This window comes from Rhinatrema bivittatum, chromosome 7, assembly GCF_901001135.1.
Source record: "Rhinatrema bivittatum chromosome 7, aRhiBiv1.1, whole genome shotgun sequence".
NCBI classification, from domain to species: domain Eukaryota; kingdom Metazoa; phylum Chordata; class Amphibia; order Gymnophiona; family Rhinatrematidae; genus Rhinatrema; species Rhinatrema bivittatum.
The window spans coordinates 90,056,226-90,081,539 of NC_042621.1; the positions used below are offsets into that span (position 1 = coordinate 90,056,226).

A 25,314-nucleotide genomic window follows, 5' to 3' on the forward strand; every position below is an offset into this window, starting at 1 on the left:
CAACGCAGGGTTAAACTCTGGAATTCACTGCCAGAGTCTGTGGTTAGGGCAGTTAGTATAGCTGGGGTTCCTGGAGGAGAAGTCCATAAACTGCTATTAATCAAGTTGACTTTGGGAATAGCCACTGCTTTTACTGACATTAGTAGCATGGAATGTATTTAATGTTTGGGTACTTGCCAGGTACTTGTAACCTGGATAGGTCACTGTTGGAAACAGGATGCTGGGCTAGTTAGACCCTCAGTCTGACCCAGTATGGCAATTTCTTATGTTCTTATGTTCATACAGGATCTTGACAAGCAGGCTGGAACAAGGCAGGATTAGGAACACTGGAGCAAGGCAGGACCAGGAATGCTGGATTAACAATAAGCACTGCTGAGAAGCAGGAGGACCTGTTGATGAGGCATCTGCTGGAGGCGCGATGGGGGTTTAAATACCCCACTGTGCTGATTTCATGAACGACTACTTCCTATTCTTTTCCTGCTACAGGGTCCTTACAGCTGGCAAAGGCATGCACACGCATGCAAACTTGTAATGCTAGTGGACCCTTGTGCTTTGGCGTGGTTGTTGCAGCCATGTAGGCAAAACTACTTGGCTCACACCAACAGCTGATAAATGTACTCTAGGCTGGAACAAGACTAGATCTTCACCTAAACCAGCCTCATTCCCCGCGGGTTGAGCCTTTGGGTTCCAGTAGCAGCAGGACTTTGGCGAGAGTCTGACAGAGCAGACAGGAAGAGAGGATCCAGGACCGGGCCAAGGTTAGGGCAGGGAGTGGTCAGCCAGTTTCCAGAGTAAGACCAAGAGTTGGGGCAGACAGTGAGCAGAGCATAGTTGAGGTCCATGCAGAAGTCAGTGGCAAGCCGCAAGCAGAAGAGTAGTCCAGATTCAAAACAGAGGTCGGTGGCTGTCAAAACAGTAGTTTGGGGCTGAAGCAGAGGTCAGTTCCAGGCAGACAAATGAAGGCTGGGATGAGGCAAGGCAGAGCAGGCTGGAACAAGGATCAGAAATGCTGGAGCAAGGCAGGATCAGGAATGCTGGAGAAATCAATACGCACTGTTGAGAAGCAGGAGGACCTGCTGCTGAGGCATCAGCTGGAGGCACAACAGGGGTCTAAATACCCTACCAGCTGACATCATCAGAGAGCTCTACCTATACCTTTCCCACCGCAGGGTCCTTATAGCTGGTGAGGGCACGTGCCTGCCTAAAAGTGGAGGCAACGGCACATCAGGAGCATGGTGGCGGCGTCTGAGTCACTTGCAGAGGCCAGGCCTTGTTGGGGTGAGTATGGTTGGATGCAGGACATCCCCGCAATCAGCCAAACATTACAGGAAGAGAGTGTGTTGGGGTTATTTTGTTGTGCATGAGTTTAAATGGTTAAAATGCAGACATAATTTTATGTTACTTTCTCATAGTCACCCAGCTCCTTATTTTGCATGATCGATACTGCAATTTGCTTTGATTTTTATGGATCTGGTTAATTTACAGATTAATTTTGTCTTGTTAAATGTGAGAGGTATTGCATCCCCCATAAAGCAAAAGAGGATTTTTCAGTTCCTCCAAAAATACAAAATGCAGGTGGTGTAATTACAAGAGATACATCTCACAGAAAAGGAACGTGAGAAACTTCTTAGGGAATGGATATGACAGGTACACTATGGGGTAGATTTTTAAAAACTATGCCCGCACGTACGTTTGTTCACGCACCAGGCGCAAACAAAAGTACGCTGGATTTTAATAGATACGCACGTAGCCACGCATATCCTTTAAAATCCGGGATTGGCGTGCGCAAGGCTGCCCAAAATCAGCAGCCTGCACGCGCCGAGCCACGCAGCCTGCCTCTGTTCCCTCCGAGGCCCCTCCACTGCGGGCCTTACAAAGATTTCTTGGCTTCACGAACTACTACCGTCACTTTATCGCAGATTATTCCACACTGGCAGCTCCGCTCACCGCCATGACTAAGAAAGGATGTAATCTCTGGGAGTGGAGTCCCAAAGCCCACTCCGCCTTTCAGGCACTTAAAGAAACCTTTCACACCGGTCCATGTCTTCGCCATCCAGACCCGAACCGCCCCTTCATCGTTGAAGTCGATGCTTTGGCCATTGGTGCTGGGGCAGTCCTCAGTCAATACTCCTCCAAGGGAACCCTAGTGCCATGTTCTTTCTTTTCCCATAGGTTTTCGCCTGCAGAACATAACTACACCATCGGAGATCGAGAACTCCTCTCTGTGAAGTTGGCCCTCCAAGAGTGAAGCCCCTGGCTCGAGGGGGCTCAGCACAAGTTCACCATTTACACCAATCATATGTTGCGACCGTCGGTCTTCGACGGCTTCGCCCCGCCTACCTCTCGCTACTGGCTGCCGCGGCATCTGTTTGCCGTCCTCTCCGGCGTCCCCGGACCGGCTTTGGTGCTGCCTCCTGCCATACTCCTCCAAGGTACCTTAGGGCGCGTGTGCGCACGCCGCCCTCATCTTTATTTCCACATTGGCGCGAACCTCAGGGGCGTCCCCCTGATATGACATCACACTGCCCGATATTTAAACCTACAGTATTTGCTAGCTCATCAAGTTAGCAACGGTAACTCTTTGGATGGGATTCACTCTCCGTACCGAAGCTGCTCTGCCACTCCAGCGCTATCTGGAACTCTTAACACCCTTCGGGGTTGCTAACGGGGTACCTGCTCCTCAGGGGCCTCTTCTGCTTCTTTCAGGTGCTATCAGGAAACTGGTTCTCGCTCCTCAAGGGCCCATGTCCCTGAGTCGCTGCCTGCATCTTCAAACCCTTCTACTTGGAGGACTTCACTATCAGTTTCCATCTGTGAGTACAACTACCATCTATTCCACAGTACTGCTTCACTGGAACCAGGTACTCGCTCCTCAAGGGCCTGCTCTCCCTGTCTCAGAGCTTCTCCTAATTCTACCTGGGACTCTGAATGCTTCTTATCGTGTACTCATAACTCTCAGTCTCTTTCCTCTACAGCACAGCCTAGCAGAGGATTCGCTGTTCCAACGTTCTGTGGGAGACCTGCCCAGCTGGGCTCAACATCTACTACTCACTACTGCCACCTCTGGTGGTTTCCAAAACTGTTTAATAAAAGATTCAAATCTGTGTTTGTGTGTCCAGAGTCTAGCCTGACACTGTGGTCCCTCACAGGACTGCCCCCGTGGGCGTGGTCAGCTGCCACAGTGTCCAAGGATCCACCCAAACATCAATAACCATAACATCATAAGAACTTGGAACATTTAAAGGAGGCTCAACTATTGAATGCCAGACAAGCCCGCTGGGCTCTCTTCTTCGCACGTTTCAACTTTAACTCTGTTACCGCTTGGCTGAGAAAAATCTCCGTGCTGACGTGCTCTCACGCTCTGTAGAGCCAGAAGACACTCCTGAAACACCAGCTCACATCATCAATCCGGCCTGCATCTCCATCGCATTTACCACCACCATGCCTGTCGGTAAGACAGTGGTGCCACGCCATCTTCGAGAACGAGTACTTCGCTGGGCTCATGACTCCCGTCTCGCCGGCCATCCCGAACCCTCGAGATGCTTTGTAGACACTACTGGTGGGCTACCATGGCAAAGGACTCCTGAGACTATGTTGACTCTTGCCCTGTTTGTGTGCAACAAAAGCTGCCCACCAGACATCCATGGGGGCATCTCCAACCTCTTCTGACACCCACCGAACCATGGTCTAGTCTTTCTACAGACTTTATTGTGGACCTGCCCCCTTCCAAAGGGCACACCGTAATTTTGGTCATAATAGCCTGTTTCTCCAAAACGGCCCATTTTGTGCCTTTACCTGGCCTACCATCAGCTCTGGAACTCGCCTGACTCTTTCTGAACCACGTCTTTCATCTCCACGGACTGCCACAGGAGATAGTTTCTGATCGAGGCCCTCAGTTCACTGCAAAGTTCTGGAGATCCCTCTGCAATAAATTTAATATTACCCTAAACCTAACTTCCACCTACCATCCGCAGGCCAACAGCCAGGCCAAAAGGACAAACTACTCCCTAAAGGCCTTCCTCCGGTCCTACATGAATAACCAGCAGGATAACTGGGTCGACCTTCTCCCATGAGCAGAACTATTACATAATACCCACGTAGCATCCGCCACTGGAACATCTCCATTTGCAGTGGTATTCGGTCCACAGCCCCGTCTGCCTCTACCTGTGCCTCTCAGCAAGCCATCTCCGGCAGCGCAAGCCACTGCGCAGACCATCCGCTGCATATGGGATCAGGTCAGGGAACGCCTGTGCCAGGCTGCCGAACACGCCAAGCGGATAACTGATGCTCACCGTCGGGCTGCTCCAGTATTTCTCCCAGGCTACCCTCGCAATGACTGGCTACTAAATATATATGGCTGTTCCCCATCCTACGATGGGTGGGAGCAGTCACGATTAAGCTGCCTGCAAGCCTTAGAATCCACAACACATTCCACGTATCTCTGTTCAAACCTCTAGTTCTATCGTGGCCCTCACGACGACAACCGCAGGCCACTCAGGTTGAACCAGAGTCTGAAGATACCCTCCAAGTCCAGAAGAAAATTCTTGGAAGCCCTTTCACCACATCCTTGACAAGAACCTCCTCCACACGTTCCATCTTCAACACCCAGAGAAGCCCAAGCCAGTAAGGGGGAGGCCTAGAAGGGGGGGTACTGTTGTGCGTCCCGGCCGCATTGGTGCCGTGACCAGGCCTGCTCACTCGCACTTCCCTCCACAAGTTCCGGACACTCTTCCCTCGCCTCAGCATCCTCTGTGCCTTCCCCGCTCACCGCCATCCTCGCAGGCCTCACAGCGGGCTCCCGTTGGGGCTCCGCGTCCTCGGCCCCGCCCCTAGGTGTGTGCACAGCCCACGTTCCACCCTTTAAAGGGCCCAGGGTGAGAACCTCGGCCTGGACACTGCCCGATGACGTCACCTGAGTCTCACTATATAAGCGAGGGCCTTTTCCCTTGACCTTCGCCTTGGCAAACGGGTCGTCTCTTAGGAGAAGCTAGTTGCTGTCCTGTGTTCCTGCGTTCTCTTCCTTGCCTGTTCCAGTGTTCCTGTGTCTTCCAGTGCTCCTGCGTTCTTGTGTCCCGTGTCTTCCAGTGCTCCTGCATTCCTGTGTTCCCGTGGTCCTTCCTGTGCTCCAGCGTCTGTTCCTGTTCCTGTCCCGCTACCCAGGTTGTACCTTCTCGGACTGATCTCACGGGACTGACCTCGGCTACATGACCACGTCTGGACTGATTCCCCTGCTTGCCTCTGACCATGACAGGGCCGCCGCCTGGAACTGATCACTGCTTGCCTTTGACCATGATTGGATTGCTGCCTGGAACTGACCTCTGCTTGCTACTGACCACCCTCAGACATATATCTGGAACTGACCCTTGCTCTGGCTGACTACCCTCAGATGGATACCCTGGCTTTGATCCTTGTGCTCCATAAGGACACTCTCTTCACTGCCCCGGTGACCACCAGACCGGCCTGTTCGGATGCTACCCGCGGCCTTCCTCTAACTAGACCTATAGGCACTGCCAATCTTGACCAGAGGACCTCCAGTTCCTGTCTAACTCCATTGGTCTCCGGTTCTCTCTGTTCCGGTCTAGTCCAGTTGATCTCCACAAGCCGCGCACCCTTGCTTCTGGTGGGCACACCTCTCTGCTACCTCTCCGGGAGACCCTCAGAAACCCAACTAAGTCCAGGCAGTCCGGGAATCCAAGGGCTCAACCCAAGGAGCTCCCGGACTGTTATTGGTGAAGCACCAACTAGCCTCGTTCTGCTTGTATACTGCACCTCCTGGTGGCAGGTGCACCCTGGGAACCCCCAGAGTGTCGTACCAATCCTGCACCAGGCATGGGTCCACCACCAGCGCAACAAGTATTTGTTTTCCACTGTTAAGAATTGTGAGAGTTTAGAAATAGGCTTTTAGCTAATTTTGTGAGCTTGTATAAATTAGTATTTGCTTGATTTAGAATTATGAGTTTTCAAAGGTCACTTTGATCTATAAAAGTGAAAGTACTGGTTCCTGGATGAGTAGTCACTAGTTTAATTTGCACCAACCAAAGGCTCTTTTTCTCTTAAATAGATCCCCCCCTCCCAGTTAGGATGAAAATCTCCAAAACAGAAGTCAATTAGCAATTTTGAATAAGGAATAATTTGGCCGTAAGAGTAATAGGGATGTGTTTTTATTTGGAAACAACATAGGAACATCAACAACATTTGTTGTTTCTTTTTGCGTAATTTTCAAAGTGAAACAGAAAAATACAATGAAATTTAGTTTATTTCATTCCTGTCATTCATATCATGCGCTATATCAGTTAAGAGGATGATTAAGTATTATAGCCCACAGTAAAGCATTTTAGTGTGCACGAATCACAAGTTGAAATAGAAGGTGCACTGAAGTCCTTCTATCAATACAAAAAGCTATTTGCTTGCTTCAGGCTGTTTCCCTGAATTGTGTATTGCCATTTATATTGTTTCTATGGTTTCATTGTACTTGTCACTATAGAAAAAGTTATTTATCTTATTGAACCGGTCAGGTGAGGCAGGGAAAGGCTAGTGAACCATTCACTAGCATAGCAAGGGCACAGATTTAACCTGCCAAGCCTGATTTGCCATTTTTTTCTAATCTGAGATTCAAACATTAAACAAGGTGCTTTCTTGTCTTTCTTAATGCTTGTGGAGGAAGAAAGAGTAGTTCACAGCAGAGCTCTGAGCTTGGAACTATTAGCTTGAAAAAGAGACGGAGTGAGAAAGCAAAATTCAGTTTTGCTCTGTGAGTTACGCTGTCTTTCCTGTCACACATATTCATTGAGTGGCAGGGCTGCCAGCACCAGTCAGTCATCAGCACATTCATTAAGCTGACTGACTGACTGACTGCGGGGCTAAGGTAAAAAGCTGAACATTAACAACTTCCCCTCCTTTCACTCCTTTTCCTCTCATTCCCTCTTCTTTCTCATCCTCTCCCCTCACTTCACTCACTGCCCTCATTCACTTCCTTCCTTCTCACTTACCTCACTCTCCTCTCAACCTCACCCTCACCCTCTTTTCCCTTCCCTCCCTCACCCTTCTCATTCACTCCCTTCCCTCCTACTCATTCCACTCTTCTCTCACTCTACTTTCCTCCTTTTCCTCCCCTCCTTCTCCCCTCTCATTCACTTCCATCCCTCTCATCATATTCTCCTCCTTCCTCCTCCCCTACTTCCTCTCTTTTCTCTTATTCCTCTCATAAATTCCCTTCCCTTTCATCGCATTCTCGTCTCACCCTACTCCTCCCTTTTCCTCTCTTCTCTCACTACCTTCTCTGTCAACCTCTTTTCACCCTACTCTCCTCCTTTCCCTTCCCTCTCATCCACTCAACTCTCCTCTCACTCTTTCTCTCCTTTTGACAACTCCCCTTCCCTTACTTATCCCTCTCTTTCACTCCCTTCCCTCTCATTTACTCCACTCTTTTCTTTCACACATCTCATTCCTTCCTTTCCTATCCCTTTCACTCTCACCTTACACTAACGGGATCTGGCCTCCCCACTAGTGGTGCCCTTCCTTGCGGCATCTCCAGGCACCTCTTGTTCCACTGGTGGGGCCTGTTCTCCCTGCTAGTAGCATCTTCCAGCATGGGGTTCTAGGAAACACTTGTCCCACTGTCAGGGTCTGGTTTCCCCACCAGTGGTGTCATCCAACGCAGGGATCTGAAGAGCTCTTGTCCCCCTGCCAGCAGCAGTTTTTAGAATGGGGGAAGAGTTGGGGTTCCGGGTAACTCTTATCCCACTGGTGGGGCCTGGTCTCTCCACTAGCAATGTCTTCCAGCACAGGAAGGAGGGATGACTGGGCAACTCTTGTCCCCCTGCAAGCAGTGTCTTCCAGCATGGGGGAGGGGGCAGGGTTCCAGGTGGATTCTGTCCCACTGGCAGAGCTTGGTTTCCCTGCCAGTGACATCTTCCAGCACAGGGATGGGGTGAGTCCATACAGCTCTTGTTCCACTGGCAGGGCTGGTCTCCACCAGCTGTGGTTTCCATTGCAGTAGGTCTGCATGGCTCTTGTTCCACAAGCAGGCCTGAAAACCTCTGCCAGCCTTTCTGCTCATCCTGCCGCTGAGGGTTAAAGAATAATAATAATTTCCTCCGTAGGCCAAATTTGGCTACCTGAAGGAAAAGCATGGGGAGCAGAGCAAATGAGCTCTGTAGGCTGGATCCTGGTGCACAGGCCATAGTTTGGGGACCCATGGTCTAGATGAACTGGAGAAGGAATGGGTGAATTGGCAGAGGTATCAGCTAACCGGTGAATCCAAGTACACACATAAGTATTTTACAACTATTATAAGCACACAGAGGTGAATTTTAAAGGAGTTGCACACGTAAATGTAACATACTATCGTAGCAGTTTTCAAAATTCATTTATGCATGTAAAGTTCACTTACTTGAGTAAATCCTATGGACAATTCAATGGCATATATTGTAGCAATTTTCAAAAGCCAACTTATATGGGTAAAGTGCATTTATACGTGTAAAACCCAGTTCTACACGTATAAATGCTTTTGAAAATCAGGCCCATAGTGTATAAAATACTTACCTCTGCAAAACAAATTAGGCTTATGCACTTAAAATATACATATGTATTTATAACATTAGGCATCTCTGGATTAGCCCTTCAATGGTTCAGATCATATTTATCCAACAGAAAGTTCGCCGTCAAAATAGGAAACACAAATTCAGCCCTTTACTCCCTGCTCCAAGGTGTCCCACAAGGTTCCTCCCTCTCCTCCACATTATTCAATATATACCTTACACCACTCTGTCAATTACTTATGAACCTCGGCCTTAAATTCTACCTTTATGCCGATGATGTTCAAATTGTCATCCCCATTCATGACTCCTTATCTGATGCCCTGAAGCACTGGGAGAAATGCCTCACCACCATAAACAACTACCTCACCGAAATCCACCTAGCCTTAAACACGAACAAAACAGAACTCCTCATAACCCAACACCAGTCCCCCAAACCCTCGATATCAAATGACCCTTCCTTCAAGGCCTTATCCTCTCAACATTCTGTAAGAGACCTGGGAGTCCTTCTTGACCAGCACCTGAACCTTAAAAAACACATTAACTCTATTCTCAAGGAGGGTTTCTATAAACTCAACGTTCTAAAGAAACTCAGACCCCTCCTCCACCAACAGGATTTACGGACAGTCATCCAGACCACCCTCTCATCCAAACTCGATTACTGTCACTCCCTTTTACTTGGGCTCCCCTACTCTACTATAAAGCCCTTACAAATGCTTCAGAACTCTGTAGCTAGGGTCATCACCAACACTCGAAAATCCACCCACATTAGCCCTATGCTCAAAGGCCTCCACTGGCTCCCCATCCCCTCCCGCATCCTGTTTAAAACTCTAACTATAATCCATAAATCCATCCACTGCCACAACTCTGACTGGCTTGATGATCCTCTCCACCTCACACACTCGGACCGTCCCATAAGGTCCATCAACAAAGGAACCCTCCTAGTACCCTCAATCAAAAAGGCTCATCTCTCCTCCACTAGAGCTTGTGCATTTTCTATTGCTGGCCCCAAGCATTGGAACTCCCTCCCTGCTCCACTTCGTCTTGAACCCTGCACATCTAATTTTAGAAAGAACTTGAAGACCTGGCTTTTTAGACAAGCCTTCCCTGACTAGCCCCCCCACCATACCCTCTGACTTTACCCTCTTTTCCCACTGCCTCCAATGCTGCGTGATACTGTAAATATGTAAATTCATCGGTTTTTTTTTCATCCTCATGTTTTATACTTAATTTATTTACTGTTGGTTAGCTTGTTTGTTCTTCCTTCTTTCCTTATCTAGTTTTGCATTATTGTAACCCCACCCCCCTATCCCTGTTCATTGTATTTTCCTCCTATCAGTTCAAATGTGAACCGGTGTGATGTTGTACACTAACGTCGGTATATAAAAGTTTTAAATAAATAAATAAGTATGCATTTTCTTACATTGCAAATATTTGCATGTACTGAAATATACCGGTATAAGCTTCAGAAGCATTTAAATGCTAAAAAATGGATTTTACACGTCTAAATTCACTTTACCCATGTAAGTGGGCTTTTGAAAATTGCTACAATATCTGCCATTGAATTGTCTATAGGATTTAGCTGCATGTACATTTCTTTGGGTAAATGGCTTTTGAAAATTGCTACAATAGTAGTTACATTTACATGTGTAAATGCTTTTGAGAATTACTCCCTATAACAATGATATTATGAAACCGCCGAGATAACTTTCAAAGAACTCTGCATGACCTTGTGTACTCACATACATAGCCGCACACAGATCTATGATGATATTTTATGAGGTCTGTGCAGGTTATAAAACATGTATATGTTTACCCCCAATAGTATCAAAAATTACGTGTGACTGGAAATCTTTAATTGGTGGAAGTTACATATGAAATATAACATGGAAAAATTAACTTGCTCACCAGTGTTGAATCTTGTATTTTTTAAGATATGACCATCATAATAATTGGGCATGTGTTATATTGTGTATGAGACACATTCAATAACTCTGCCGTTATATTATAACAGTGATGGCCAACCTTTTGAGCTCAGTGTGTCAAAATTCATAAAAAACCCGAGCATAACTCGGGTGGGGTGTCACTTCTAGAAAAATCCATAATTTTGTGATATTTGTAGCTCTAATTAATAACAAAGTTATAATTTTAATATATGTACTGTATTTATTAATAAAGCAAAAACAAATAATTCTTTACCTTACCTGCTTAGTGACTTTTTTGTTGCTGAATTTCATTGGCTAAATCTTCAATTGAAGGTTGGTATTTCGTACACTTCAAGCCCAAGCAAGAGTTACAAACTTCATCTGTCAGTCGGTTTCTTTTATTGGCTCCCATTCATTTTCACACCACTCCCTCCCCATCCCCCAGGCATGCACACATTCATTCTCACACACACAGACCCCCAGGCAGGCACCCATGCATTCACACACATACACCCCCCAGGCAGAGTCCCATTCATACACATGCCACACACTAAATGCAGACCCTTCTCTCTTTTGCCAGCAACCTCGGAACCTCTCTCATTCCTCTGCTGCCACTGTCACTGCTGCCACATGGCTATTGGGGAGGTGCCGATTGCTGCTACTGACACTGAAGTCCATTCTGCTGCCTCCTCTGTGCAGGCCCTGTGGGCTTCCACTTTCTCCATGCTGATCTCGTACATTGTGAGATCCGTAGAGAAAGTGCTATTCCTGCACATTCCCAAAGATTACATGTGCCAATCACTAAAAAGTAATCTTTTTTTTTTTTTTGCATTTGCATTTGCTGTCTGATCTTAGTTTTCTAATTGGTTGGTCACAGGCTTTTTTTTTTCCACCTTCCCTTTCTTATTTTTTTTGCCAATTCCTTTTATATTGTCTTTTTTTCTGTTTCTTTTCTCTCCATCTTCTTCCCTCAAACACACAGTCAGGTTCTCATTCTCACATGCATTTCTCTCTCTCACACACACACAGGCTCTCACTGTCACATGCTCTCTCATACAATCATTCATACACACAATCTCTCACTGGCACATGCTGTCTGACTTACACACCCAGGCTCTCTCTCACTCACAGATGCTCAAACACAGGCTCTCACTCTCACATGCTCTCTCTCATACAATCATTCATACACACAGTCTCTCACTGGCACATGCTGTCTGACTCTCACACACAGGCTCTCTCTCTCTCTCTCCCACATGCTATCTTGCTCAAGCACATGCTGTCTCTGCAAACATTCAGGTCCTCACTCTCAAACACAATCTCTCAACTCATCTCATACACACACACACACACACACTCTACAGACCCTCAGCCTCTCTCTCACCTCTGGGCCTCCTCTTTGCGAGTCACCGCAGGATGGGCCCTGCCGTGGCCCTGATCTTCTCGGGCCGCGGTGGCCCTGCTAACGGGCCTCTTCCTCTTCTCGGGCCGCTGCGACTTGGAATTCGCAGTGGCCCATAAGCACAAGTGCTACTCCTCTTCTGCACGCGCTGATGCTTCACCTCCTTCCTGCCCACGCGGCTCTGGCAACGTTTACTTCCGGGGCCGCACAGGCAGGAAGGAGGAGGAGCATCAGCGCGTTTAAATGCGATCTGTTTCTTCGGCTCACGTCACCATGGCCCTGCCTATCGCTGCGCCGAATGAGCCTCCCTGCGCCCGGGGGCATTGGGGAGGGGGGGTGGAGGGGTCTGGAGGGTGGGGGGATACTAAAAACCTAATTTTAAAGGGTCGGCGCAGCCGAAAAAAAAAAAAGGCTGGGCGCAGCCGATAAAAAAAAAAAAAAAATTCCCGATAGTCCATGAAATGCTGCGCATGTCAGCAAAAACGTCTCGGCGTGTCACCTCTGACACGCATGTCATAGGTTAGCCATCACTGTATTATAATCATCGGTCATTGAAATTGCATTTTTTCTTTGCTTTTCTTATATATCACAATCACCCTTAAGTGTTATAAGTGTCCGATAAAAATTTTTCTTAAATATTTCTATTTCCAAACTTGAAGAAAATTACTTAGTTGTGTATATTGCAATTCAAAAGTATTTTCTCTTAAGTCGATTTTTGTAGATTATTTAAATGCCCAAAGCTGACATTAAGCTCTTCACTGCGCCATATCATAACTTATCTGACTAAAATTTCACCGCTGAGAGGGGTGGGAAATTTAAAACCCAGGGTTTGTTCGGGTAACTCAAAATTTAAGAGACCATTTGGAATATTGACCTCAGAAAATTACAAAGATACAATGTTCTTTTATTTCCCTCTGCATAGCAATTTACACTGGTGGACCCAGAAAACAAATCGGAAGCCGATCCAGTTAGCTGTATAGCAGTAAAGAAAGCGAAGATCGGTGTGTGTAAAGGCCCTTTATTGAAAGGCCCTTTATTGAAAGGGCATTTACTCACACCGATCTTCGCTTTCTTTACTGCTACATAGCAATTTACACTGTGCAGAAAAGCTAATTGAAACTTACTAAAAAAAAAAAAAGTTTAAAGAGATTTCTCAATTATTGGCTTTAGAGTATCATAAGACTTAAAACATTTCCCAAATCTGTGAGAAATCTAGTAGAGTCCAAATGTTTTTTGAAAATTCAGCAATTTCTACACAACTGGGAACTTATTATCTATATGTTCATTAGAGCTGATGGTTTTATGTACGGGGCGGTAACTTTAAAAGTAGCACGTGCGCCCATATACGCATGAATTTGAGACTGTCTGCGCAAGTACGTGCGCATTATATAAAATACAGCTATTTGCGCACGTCTGCTCCTAATTTTAAGCAGTTACATAAGGAAAGGTTATTTGTGTATTTTCCTTAGGACTTTTTGACTTTTACATGTGCATATTTTGTGCATATTTTACATGTGCTACTGTGCATATTTTATAACATGCATGTGAAGGAATTTACCAGTTTTACCAACTATCCACCAGTTTGTCCAGTCTATCTCTAGGTCATCAAGACCCACCTAGTTCTTCAGCCTGCATGCTCCCCAGTTTATCCAAACCCCTCACCCAGTCAGTATTTGGCTATAAATAGTTTTATTCTGATTTACACCCGATAAATAGCAGAAGTAGTGATTTCACATGGAACGACGGTAATTAAAACACATCAATAAATAAATAAATAAATAAAGTAAATAAGCACAGTTAACAGCTACACATGTGCTGCATTTGCAGGTTATAAAATCACAACTTGTGAATGTAAATGTTGGCCCCACCTTGGAACACCCTGATCCACCTCTAATCCGCTCCTTTTTCACATGAGCAAAGTTAATCATGCACCAGTATTTGCGCACATATGTGCGAGGTTTATAAAATAGCACTAACATGATTAAGCCCACGCATCTCTTCTACAATTCACATTAAGCTCAAGAAGAGTAATTTATGTGAAATTTTAAAAAATCTGTTAAATCGACTTGTGTATCTTATTTTGTCAGTTCTCACTCTCCCCTAAATTCTATAATTTTGCATGGATAATGCCCACAATAAGATAAAGGGGCCTGTCTCTTTATAAGGCCTTCATAGTATTTAACTATTTATATCACTATAGGAGGGCCAGCTAATAACTCGAGGTGAGGTTTTGGTGGTGGTTTTGGGTTCAATTTTACATGCAGAGTGAGACGTACGAACAGCACAGTACACCTCAGTGAAGATTTGACGTAATTTGAAGTGAGGAAAGTCTCACAGAGATGAAATTTTGTACTCTGCTATCTTGCCCTAGCTTGATGGTACCCTGGTATAGAGGCCATCAAGCTAGGATGAGAGAACATTGTGGAAATCTCATCTTTGTGAGACTTTCCTCACTCCAAATTACGTCAAATCTTCACTGAGGTGTACTGTGCTGTTCGTACATCTCACTCTGCATGTAAAATTGGCCCCCAAACCCTAAACCATCACCAGCATCTCACCTCGAGTTCTTATCTGGTCCTCCTATAGTGATATAAATAGTTGAATACTGTGAAGGCCTTCCCAGAGGCTCTCTCTCTCTCTCTACTCCCCTCCCTCTCCCTCTCCCCAAGCCCAAAATTGGCCAAAATGCAATTTGCAATCTTTATCATGAATTGCATTATGGCCATTTCGGGCATTTCATAGAGCTTAATGCCAAGAAAGAAGGTGTAGTTATTTCTGGCGTTAAAAGCATGCAATAGCATGCAATATGATATTGCCCTGCATTTTCATTAATCTCACCCAAACCCCTCTCCAATCCCGCCCTTCTGAAAAATATCATATAGCAGGCATTAACACCATAATGCATTTTGATGAATGTCCCTGTTTGGTTTTTTTTTTATGTCACATTGAAACCTAAGTGAAAACTTAACTTACCATGAGGGAACTGTCCAAATTTCCTTCTGTTCTCAATGTTCATTCCGTCCTTGCTTCTTATATATTAGCCAATCTGTGATCATAGCCTGAAAACAATATAAGCTATTTAGGAAAAAAAACTACAAAATAGCCAACACTACCATGATCTGTATCAACTATTTCTCTACAGCAACTTATGAGTTTCTAATATCAACAAACACAGCACATTTCCTGCTGCCTTAACAATGGAAAATTGTATTTCATTTATCTAAAAACATTTATATTCTGCTTATAACCAGCCAGCAGTGCTAAGCTGATTACAATAGATAGATATAATTATGAAACAGAATTAAAACAAACAGACAGACAATATAACCATACAAAGAATCCAGAAGTCTTTTGCCAGTCATGCTCTATTGCCTCAGCCATGGGAAGAAACCAAAAGCATCTTGAAATAATAAAGCTTTAAGCTGCTTCCAGAAAATCAGAAAGTGATCAAACAGAATCCAGAATTCCAGAGAGTGGCACCCACAACAGAGAAGGCATGACATTTTGTTACATCCAAACGGGCCTCCTCTAAAAAGGGAACTACCCAAACAACTGCCTGCCTTCTGAACATAATCTTCAGGAAGGAAGATAAAAGTTAAACAGATTTGCTACATAAGAAGAGCCATTCAATTTAATAGATTTAAAGACCTGGGTTACGATCTTAACTTTAATTCTCTGTGGCAGAGGGAGTCCATGCAGAGATTCCAACAAAAGAGAGGAGTGTTCCCATAAAGGCCTGTCCAATATCAGATGTACAGCAAGCAGAATTCTGTAATACGTTTAGGGCCCCTGAGAGAGGTAAGCATGAGGCCCACATCAAGAGAGAGTTATAAGAACAGATACCTGTACCACAGGGCGAAAATCGGAACAATCTAGAATATATTTTAAATGGCAAAGCAGCTTATTGTAACCTGACTTCAGGACTGTACTAATTTGTGGTCTGAAGGATAAAGTGGAATCAAACTGAAAATCCAAGTTTCTAATGCTATCTTTAAAAAGGATTGAGGAATCCTATACAGATAAGGATTTGCATAAAGAAACTTCAGATAAAGCACCTCTTGTAATCCACAGGGCCTCTGTTTTAGAAAGGTTTAAACCGGGTCATTCTTTGCCATGTACCAATTAATAGTGAACAGACACCCTCAATCTGTTGTATGACATCTGACAAATTATTCTTCACTGGAAGAAATAGCTGACTATCATCAGTGTACATTTTGAATGTGATGTTATAATGATCTACGAGTAAACAAAGCGGGCGTAAGAAAACATTAAATAGAGCTTTGGAAGGCACCGTTACCTGCGGAACACCGTACTGGATAGTAGACTAATGGGACTTTTGTTGTAAAATCCACACCTTTTGCTTTCTTTCTGAGATAGGGGGCAAACCAATGGTGCACAGTACCACGTATCCCCAGTATATGTAAGCTATCTAGTAAAACTGAATGACTATCAGTTTCAAACACAGAAGAGACATCTATGAACACCACAACGATTGAGCAGCCAGTATTAAACGCCTACAGAAAAAAATCAGTGATTGAAAGGAGTATAGTTTCTGTACTGTGCCCTTTTTGAAACCCATATTAGGACTGATGGAGTAGGTTGTTAGAGGTAAAAAATTCATTAAACTGAGAGTAAACTATCTTTTCAAGGAGTTTCCTCAGAATGGACAGATTTATTTATTTAATGTTTTTTTATACCAGTATTCGTCGTAACATCATATCGGTTTACATATAAATTGTAACAGAAAGGAAATACATTAAACAGGGTGAATGCTGAACTTGGATGGGTATACAGATGATAGTTATCAAACTTTGGTAGAGAAAAACATTGAAGATAATAATAATAATAATAATAATAATAAATATAAATAGAACGAGAATTTGCAGTTAATATTTACAAGTAGTGTAGGCTGATAAGATTGCTGAGAGGAGGGGGCAGGGGGGAAGGGAGAAAGGGGGGGAGGGAGAATGGAGGGCAGGGGGGGAGGGGGGAGGGGAAAAGGTGGGTGAGGAGTTGCAAAAAAGGGTTACTCCGGGAAGGCTTGTTTGAAAAGCCAAGTTTTAAGCTTTTTTTTTTAATTTTTGAGTGCTTGTTTCAAGTCGAAGGTCTGATGGCATAGAGTTCCAGTGTGTGGGACCTGCTATAGAAAAAGCACACACTTTAGTGGAAGTTAGTCGATAGGTCTTGTGAGGTGGGATGTGGAGGGTGCCTTTGTAGACTGATCTAGTGGGGTGCTCAGAGGCATATAGGCAAATGGTGTTGTTAGTCCAGTTAATGTTGCTGTTGTGAATGGATTTGTGTAAAATGGATAAGTTCTTATAGAGGATGCGGGCGGAAACTGGTAGCCAATGTAGGTCCTTAAGGATTGGAGTGATGTGGTCAGTTCTACGCGTGTTAGTTAGTATTCTGGCTGCAGTATTTTGGAGTATTTGTAGGGGTTTAATGTGAGAAGCGGGGAGGCCTAGGAAGATTGAATTGCAGTAGTCAATTTTTGTCAGGATGGTAGCTTGCAGGATGGTGCGAAAGTCATTGAAGTGTAGGAGGGGTTTAAGTTTCTTAAGGGTGTGGAGTTTGAAGAATGAGTCTTTTATCGTGGCGTTGATGAATTTTTTTAAATTGAGTTGGCTGTCAATGGTGACTCCAAGGCTACGTGCGTGTGGCTGGAATGAAATTGTGGGTGCGTGATGATTCTTGTCTGTCAAGTGCTTGGTGGTGTTGTGCTGCGAGATGAGGATGAGTTCTGTTTTTGCTGTGTTCAGTGCGAGGTGAAGGTTGGTCAGGAGGTGGTTAATAGAGCTGAGGCAATTCTCCCATGTTTTGATGGATTTGGCTAGGGATTCTTGGATGGGAATGAGAATTTGGACATCGTCCACGTAGAGGAAATGTGGGAGCCCTAGGTCCGTGAGGAGCTGGCAGAGGGGGAGGAGGTAGATGTTAAACAGTGTGGATGAGAGTGAGGAGGGACTCCCTTGGGTAAGTAGGGTGGTAGTGGATTCGGAGTTTTCAATTTTGACCACATAGCGCCTATTCTTAAGGTAGGAAGTAAACCAGAGGAGGGCTGAGCCAGTGATACCGATTTCAGAGAGGCGTCTGATTAGGGTGTCATGGTTGACGGTATCAAAGGCAGCTGAGATGTCAAGTAGGGCTAGGATGTAGGAGTGACCTTGGTGAATTCCTTTTAGTAAGGTGTCTGTAGGGTTTCAGTGCTTAGGAATTTTCAGAATCCGAATTGACTGGGAGCGAGTATATTGTGGATTTCGAGGTAAGCTGAAAGTTGGGCGTTAACCACTTTTCCTATGACTTTGGTGAGGAGAGGAAGGTTGGATATAGGTTGGTAGTTGGCAAGGTCTAAGATGTCAAGGTTGGGTTTTTTAGGATGGGTTTGACCACCGCAAGTTTTAGTGAGTCAGGAACTATGCCAGAGGTGAGTGAGCAGTTGATTATTTGTGCTATGGGCTTGGTGATAATGTTTGGGATGTCTAACAGGGCTTTGGAGAGTAAGGTATCATAGGGCTGTGAGGAGGGTTTGAGCTTTTTTAGTATGGTTTCAATTTCTAGAGCTGAGGTAGTGTCTAGTGTGTCCATCGTAGGGTTATTGTTGCTATATATAGGGAATGCTAAGGGGGAGGGGGTGAGAAGTGAAGCAGGATATTCTTTATCTTGTTATGGAAGAATTGTGCGAGTTCTTCGCATTTGCCTTTGGGGTCGATGTCTGGGGCCTGGGGGGGGGGGGGGGGGGGGGTTTGGTTTTGGTGAGTTCAGTGATTAAGTCAAATAGGGCCCTGGGGTTATATTGGTGGTCATGTATTTTTGCTGCATAGTGGTGGCGTTTAGTTTTGAGGATTGTTGTTCTGCAGGTTTGTAGGGCAGATCTGTATAGAGCAAGAGGGGTAGGCGAGGGGTTCTTGCGCCATTTTCTTTCAAGTAGACTCAGGTCAAGTTTAATGTTTTTTAGGAGTGGGGTATACCAAGGATTTTTTGCATGTTGTGTGTGGCTTATTTCCTTGGAAGTGAGTGGGCAGAGTTTATTAGCAATGTTTGTTGTGAAATTTGTCCAGGATGCAAGGGCTAGGTCAGGGTTGGTAAGGTCTAGTTGTAGGGGGAGTTAGCGAGGGCAGCTGTTAGGTCCTCCTTATTGCAGGGTTTCCTAAATTGTATGCTTTTGTTGTATGTGGGGGGGGGGGGGGGGAGGTTTATGTGTAAGTTTTTATGAGGTAATGATCAGACCATGGACCATGGTCTGATCATTACCTGACCATGGATGTGCAGGATGGGGTTTGGGATGCGTGATGGGGGAGTTAATGAATATTAGGTTGAGGGAATGTCCTGCTTTATGTGTAGGGGTGTTAATGAGTTGCTGGAATCCTATTGCATTGAGTGCGTTAAGTAGGGTTTCGCAGGAAGAGGAGGTGTTGGTGTCATCTATATGTAGGTTAAAATCACCTAAGATGATGGTGGGGTGTCTGTGTTTAGGTTGACTGTAATGTATTCGATGAGTGGTAAAGGATTTTGCTCAAGAAGGTTCGGGGGGGCGTATACTAGGCAAATTTGAAGTTCCCGTGACTTGAAAAGACCAATTTCTAGTCTGAGTGGGGGATCAATGCGTATAGGGGTAGATTTTCAGACGAGCGCGAACAGCCTACTTTTGTTTGCGCTCCAGGCGCAAACAAAAGTACGCTGGATTTTAGTAGATACGCGCGTAGTCGCGCGTATCGGCTAAAATCCTGGATCGGCGCGCGCAAGGCTATCGATTTCGTATAGCCTGCGCGCGCCGAGCCGCGCAGCCTACCCCCGTTCCCTCCTAGGCCGCTCCGAAATGAGAGCGGCCTAGAAGGGAACTTTCCTTTGCCCTCCCCTCACCTTCCCCTCCCTTCCCCTACCTAACCCACCCGCCCGGCCCTGTCTAAACCCCCATCCTACCTTTGTCGGGGGATTTACGCCTCCCGGAGGGAGGCGTAAATCCCCGCGCGCCAGCGGGCCTCCTGCGCGCCGGGCCGCGACCTGGGGGCGGGTACGGAGGCGCGGCCACGCCCCCGGGCCGTAGCCACGCCCCCGTACCCGCCCCCAAAACGCTGCCGACACGCCCCCGCAACGCCGCGCGCTCCGGCCCCGCCCCCCGACACGCCTCCCGACACGCCCACTCCGAAAACCCCGGGACTTACGCGAGTCCCGGGGCTCTGCGCGCGCCGGGAGGCCTATGTAAAATAGGCTTCCCGGCGCGCAGGGCCCTGCTCGCGTAAATCCGCCCGGTTTTGGGCGGATTTACGCGAGCAGGGCTCTGAAAATCCGCCCCATAGATTTTAAGATTTGAGATAGGACTATAAGTGGAAGGAAAATCCACAGGTAAATTACCCATTTTTACAGCTGGATGAACCAGGCCCTCAGCTAAAGAAAGATTTATTAATGTTGTCAGTACATCCAGATAATTTTCCCTTAAGGAGTAAATAATGGAGGAAGGGCAAGGGTCAAGGTGGCATACCATGAAGGCACACAGCAAAAATGCATGCCCCTTTACATGCCCTTTTGTGTGACCTGCAGCGGGATTTGGAAAGGACTATGCAAAACTGTGGTTTGAGCTAAAATGGCCCTTGCAATTTTATTGACTGTTCAGAGAAATGTTAGCTAGGCTTTTTATTACTGTTTATTATGAAGCTCTTGAGTCTTCTTTATAATGTGTGGTAACTGGTTCTTTTACATCATTTGTGCTTTGTTTCTTTTCCAGAGTTAATGGGCTAGGGCCAGGGAAAGTATGCTCATTCATACTGGCTAAAAAGTAGAGATGTGAATCGTGTGACCGATCGTCTTAACGATCGATTTCGGCTGGGGGGGGGAGGGAATCGGATCATCGCAGTTTTGTTTTTTTAAATATCGTATAAATCGTAAATCGGGGAGGGCGGGAAAACTGGCACACTAAAACAACCCTAAAACCCACCCCAACCCTTTAAAATAAATCTCCCACCCTCCCGAACCCCCCCAAAATGTCTTAAATTACCTGGGGTCTAGTGGGGGGGTCCCGGTGTGATGTTCCACTCTCGGACCCCAGGTAATTTAAGACATTTTGGGGGGGTTCGGGAGGGTGGGGGATTTATTTTAAAGGGTCGGGGTGGGTTTTAGGGTTGTTTTAGTGTGCCGGTTTTCCCGCCCTCCCCCTTCCCCTCCCCCTTCCCCCAATTTACGATTTTTGAAGACAAGTCGGGGGAATTCCTATTATATATCGCCTTTAACGATTTTTGACGATTTAAAATATATCGGACGATATTTTAAATCGTCAAAAAATGATTCACATCCCTACTAAGAAGCATCTTAGTTTTGACATTCTCTTCCAGTGTTGGCTGTTCTTTGATTATGTAAAAACTTTGCAATTGATAATTACTGGTTTTCTGAGGGGACTTTCTCCTCTGCACTTAACATGCTTGTGGTGTGCACAGGGCTGGCGCGTCCATTAGGCAAACTTCGGCGGTCACCTAGGGCGCCGAGCCTTAGGGAGCGCCGAAGAGGGAGTGAACCCGGTCCTGGAGGGGCTACGGGGACCACCTAAGGCCTTTCCTTTACCCAAGAAGGTGAAGAAGTTGGTTTATGGGAGTGGGAATCTCCCGAAGCAGGCTTGAATGTAGCCAGAGCTATGGCTAAGCCTTATCCCTTGCCAGAACAAACCTGCCACATAAAGGCAGGCAGGCTCCCAGATACACCCACACAGGCAAGCAGGCTCCCCCTGTATACATATACATTGCAAGCAGGCCTCATAGCGCACACACATACGCAGTAGGCGTATGTGTGTGCACTGTGAGTGTGTGGCAGGTTTGTTCTGGCAAGGGATAAGGCTTAGCCATAGCTCTGGCTACATTCAAGCCTGCTTCGGGAGATTCCCACTCCCATACACCAACTTCTTCACCTTCTTGGGTAAAGGAAAGGCCTTAGGTGGTCCCCGTAGCCCCTCCAGGACCGGGTTCACTCCCTCATTGTCAAAATTCTTTTGTGCAACCTTAATCCTCAACTTCTCCAACAACTGGGGAACTAGCGGATGTGACTTTCTTAAAAAGTTCAAAGGTGTTCTCAAGATCCATTTGTTTAAATCTGCCTATTTTTTAGTTTCATGATTTGAAACTATTTTAATTTGCTATTTTTATGCTTTTTAATGTAATTTAATGTTTTTTTTTTAATTGTCAATTATTTTATGCATGTTTCATTGTTAACTGCCTAGGATCATCTCCCTCTGCCCCCACATACATTTGCAGGCTGGCTCCCTCATATGCATACACACAGATAGGGAGGGAAGGTTCCACACAAACACACCCCCTCACAGGCAGGTAGGCTCTCACACCCACAAACACAGGCAGACAGGTCCCTGCAGACAAAGCAACACATACAAAGACAGGAAAGTTGCCACACACACATACACACACACAAAGCATGCAGGTTCCCCCACACACAGGTAAGCAGGCTTTCCCACACACACATACACATGGGAGATGGTCGATGGGAGCAGTTGGGCCCCGGAGGCCAGAAGAGTCTTCACCTTGGAAGCCCGCGGCTCCCCCGGGAGGAGCCCGTGAGAGCCTGAGCTGCTGGGACTTAGGAGAATCCTCCGGGCAAGCAAGAACTGGATACCTGTAGATGACGAGGGAGCTGAAGTCGGAGTCAATGGCCGAAGCAGGGTCAGAAGCCAGAAGTCAAAAGTCCGAAGTCCGAAGCCAAGATAGACGGGAGTCCTGGGACAGCAACTAGCAACTCCAAAGAGCGAACCTCGTTGCAAGGTGAGAGCTAGAGGTGGCTGCAGGGTTTAAATAACCCGGCAGCATCTGACGTCATCATTGGGGCTGTCCTCCATTTCCCGCACTGGCCCCTCTAAATCCAGAGCCCCGGCGCACGCGCACGCCTAGGGGGCAAGGCTAGCGACGGGAGGTCGAAAGCGTCTCACTCGCGGAGGGGACGCAGCAACAGGCTGTGTTTTGGGCCTGGACGGCCAGGGAAGGGTTCCCACGGCCCGGCCTGGCTGCGAGGTGAGTGAAGGTCCCGGGGCACGACCCTGAACCGTAACAGATACTTCACTTATATCCAGCGTAGCTCTCTGCTTCAACGGCAGGGGGGATGAAGAAAAGATGATTTATATTCAGACAACAACCAACAAGGACTGAATTACATAGTCTGGGTAAACAAGCATGGGTGTAGCTTGCTTGTTACAGTGGTTACTACCCCGAATCAATTAAGCCTGATACTTCACTTTCAATGCATATCCAGCGTAGCTCTCTGCTTCAACGGCAGGGGGGGATGAAGAAAAGTGGATTTATATTCAGACAACAACCAACAAGGACTGAATTGCACAGGCTGAGTAAACAAATAAGCGTGGGAGTAGCTTGCTAATTGAGGCAGTTACTACCCCTAACCAATTAAGCTAGATACTTCACTTAGATGCAGTTACAGCACTGTTCTCTACATTAATGGTGGGGGTGGAAGGGATTTGGAACCAAAAGGTTAATAAGGGCCAAGAGTAACAGATAAGTATGAGAAAAAACAAGTGTGAAAGCTTGTTGCGCAGACTGGATGGGCCGTTTGGTCTTCTTCTGCCATCGTTTCTATGTTTCTATGTTCCTATGTTTGGTTTAAGTGCTCTACAGTGTTTGCAATTAACAAAGAATTATTAATTGGCTATAAAAAGAAACTGCAGGCCTGATTCAAGAAGTAAAAGCAAGTAAGCCCATAGAATGTAGGCTAGTGAGTCCTTAAACTATGAATGCTATGATTAAACTAATGGAATCTATCTGTAACAGTCTAAAATAGTTATTCCTGCTCTTAACATTGTCTCAGGCTCTAAGAAAGATTGAATACTACACTGAAGCTAACTAGAGTTAAACTCCAGAGGCCTTGTAATTTTGCCTGAAGCCTTAGGCCTACTTTGGAATTTAGTGAATTTAGGGAAATAAAGCTGTGATGATTGGAAAAAGTATGTAAATAAAGCTTAAGAACTATATGGTTGCAAACCTCATCCTTTAAACCTTATGGGAATGAAATTGGTTGCTGAAGTTGTAGGAAATCAGAGAAGGAGTCATTAGTAAAGGGTGTACCCCGGAATAAAATAAGGAAGGTATCTTAGAGCATGCCGAATTGACTGCCCTCATTGACTCTAGTACTACCATACCCACTAGTCATTATAAGTCTTCTGCACAGAATTAAGTCAACTACAGAACCTCCTGGTAGACCAGATGCAGGCGCATCACTACTCTAAGTCATGTCTAGACATGTTTATTGCCTATACATTTGCTTGAGAAGTCATAAGCAAGTAATCTTCTTCACACTAATATGAGCAGGATATAGTCAAAAGAATTTTGGTCCATAACAAATCAGTTAGATAATTCTCCTATAAAGATTAAAATTATATAGAGAAGGTAATTTTCCAGTAGGATTCCTAAATGAGACTATATGTGCCTACTTTTTAGCCAGCACAAATCTAGCTGATATTCAAACAGAAGGCACCCACATACTTTGTGACTGAATATTGGATTATGTGGCTAAAAGAGTGCGTGTATATCTATATCTCTAAAAGGATGGTATAAATTACAAAAGTACATTTTTAAAACTTTAATGTAAAATTTTCTCCCCAAACCAAGTTATACTCCCAGGAACACTTCTCAATAATGTAGTTATGTGTGTATGTGTGTTGTGAAAATATTTACATTCTTTTAGCTAGCCAAAACTTTGCTTTGGCAGATTTAGACATTTTATCCACTTGAACTCCAATTTTATCTATATAGTTCTCGACTAAGCTTTTGAGAATTTATCTCCATGTTTCTAATACTGTATCTTATGGCTAACAAGTACAAAATAATTGGAACCCAGCATTACTGGGGACACTTATTGATAACTTAGCAACCCATAATGCCATGATCTGTTTCTTTTCTCTGCATCATTTTTCTACTGGCACCAGTAAAGCAGACTTGCTTACCTGTAACAGGTGTTTTCCGAAGACAGCAGGATATTAGTCCTTACATATGGGTGACATCATCAGATGGGACCCCGACATAGAATACCTATGTCAAAGTTTCTAGAACTTTGACTTAGCACACTGGGCATGCCCAGCATGCTCTATACCATGTGTCCACATGGGGTCCTGCTTCAGTCTTATAACTTAGAATTATATTAAAGAAAAATTAGGAGAAACCCAACTCTGCGGGGTGGCGGGCGGGTTTCATGAGGACTAACATCCTGCTGTCCTCAGAGAACAACTATTACAGGTAAGCAACTCTGCTTTTCCTGAGGACAAGCAGGATGGTAGTCCTTGCACATGGTTGAATCCCTAGCTACAGACTGCTCCCCAACATAAAAGGGATCCAACAGACACCCAACCCAGGTGCTAAATGGCACAACAACAACAGACAGCCTGAACCTAAACAATGGGTCCTAAGCAGGAAGAGTTGTGTTCTACACCTCAAACAGATTCCAAAGGACAATAGTGAGA

General features: G+C 45.5%; 1 protein-coding gene across 1 annotated transcript in view; it reads right to left on the reverse strand.

Moving 5' to 3' along the window:
* SMPD3 (sphingomyelin phosphodiesterase 3) overlaps window positions 1-25,314 on the reverse strand; it is a 387,050-nt gene that overhangs the window by 215,597 nt on the left and 146,139 nt on the right. The window contains exon 3 of the mRNA XM_029608663.1: window positions 14,835-14,920. The gene's annotated coding sequence lies outside the window, so the exon portion shown is untranslated. The remainder of the gene's footprint in view (window positions 1-14,834; window positions 14,921-25,314) is intronic.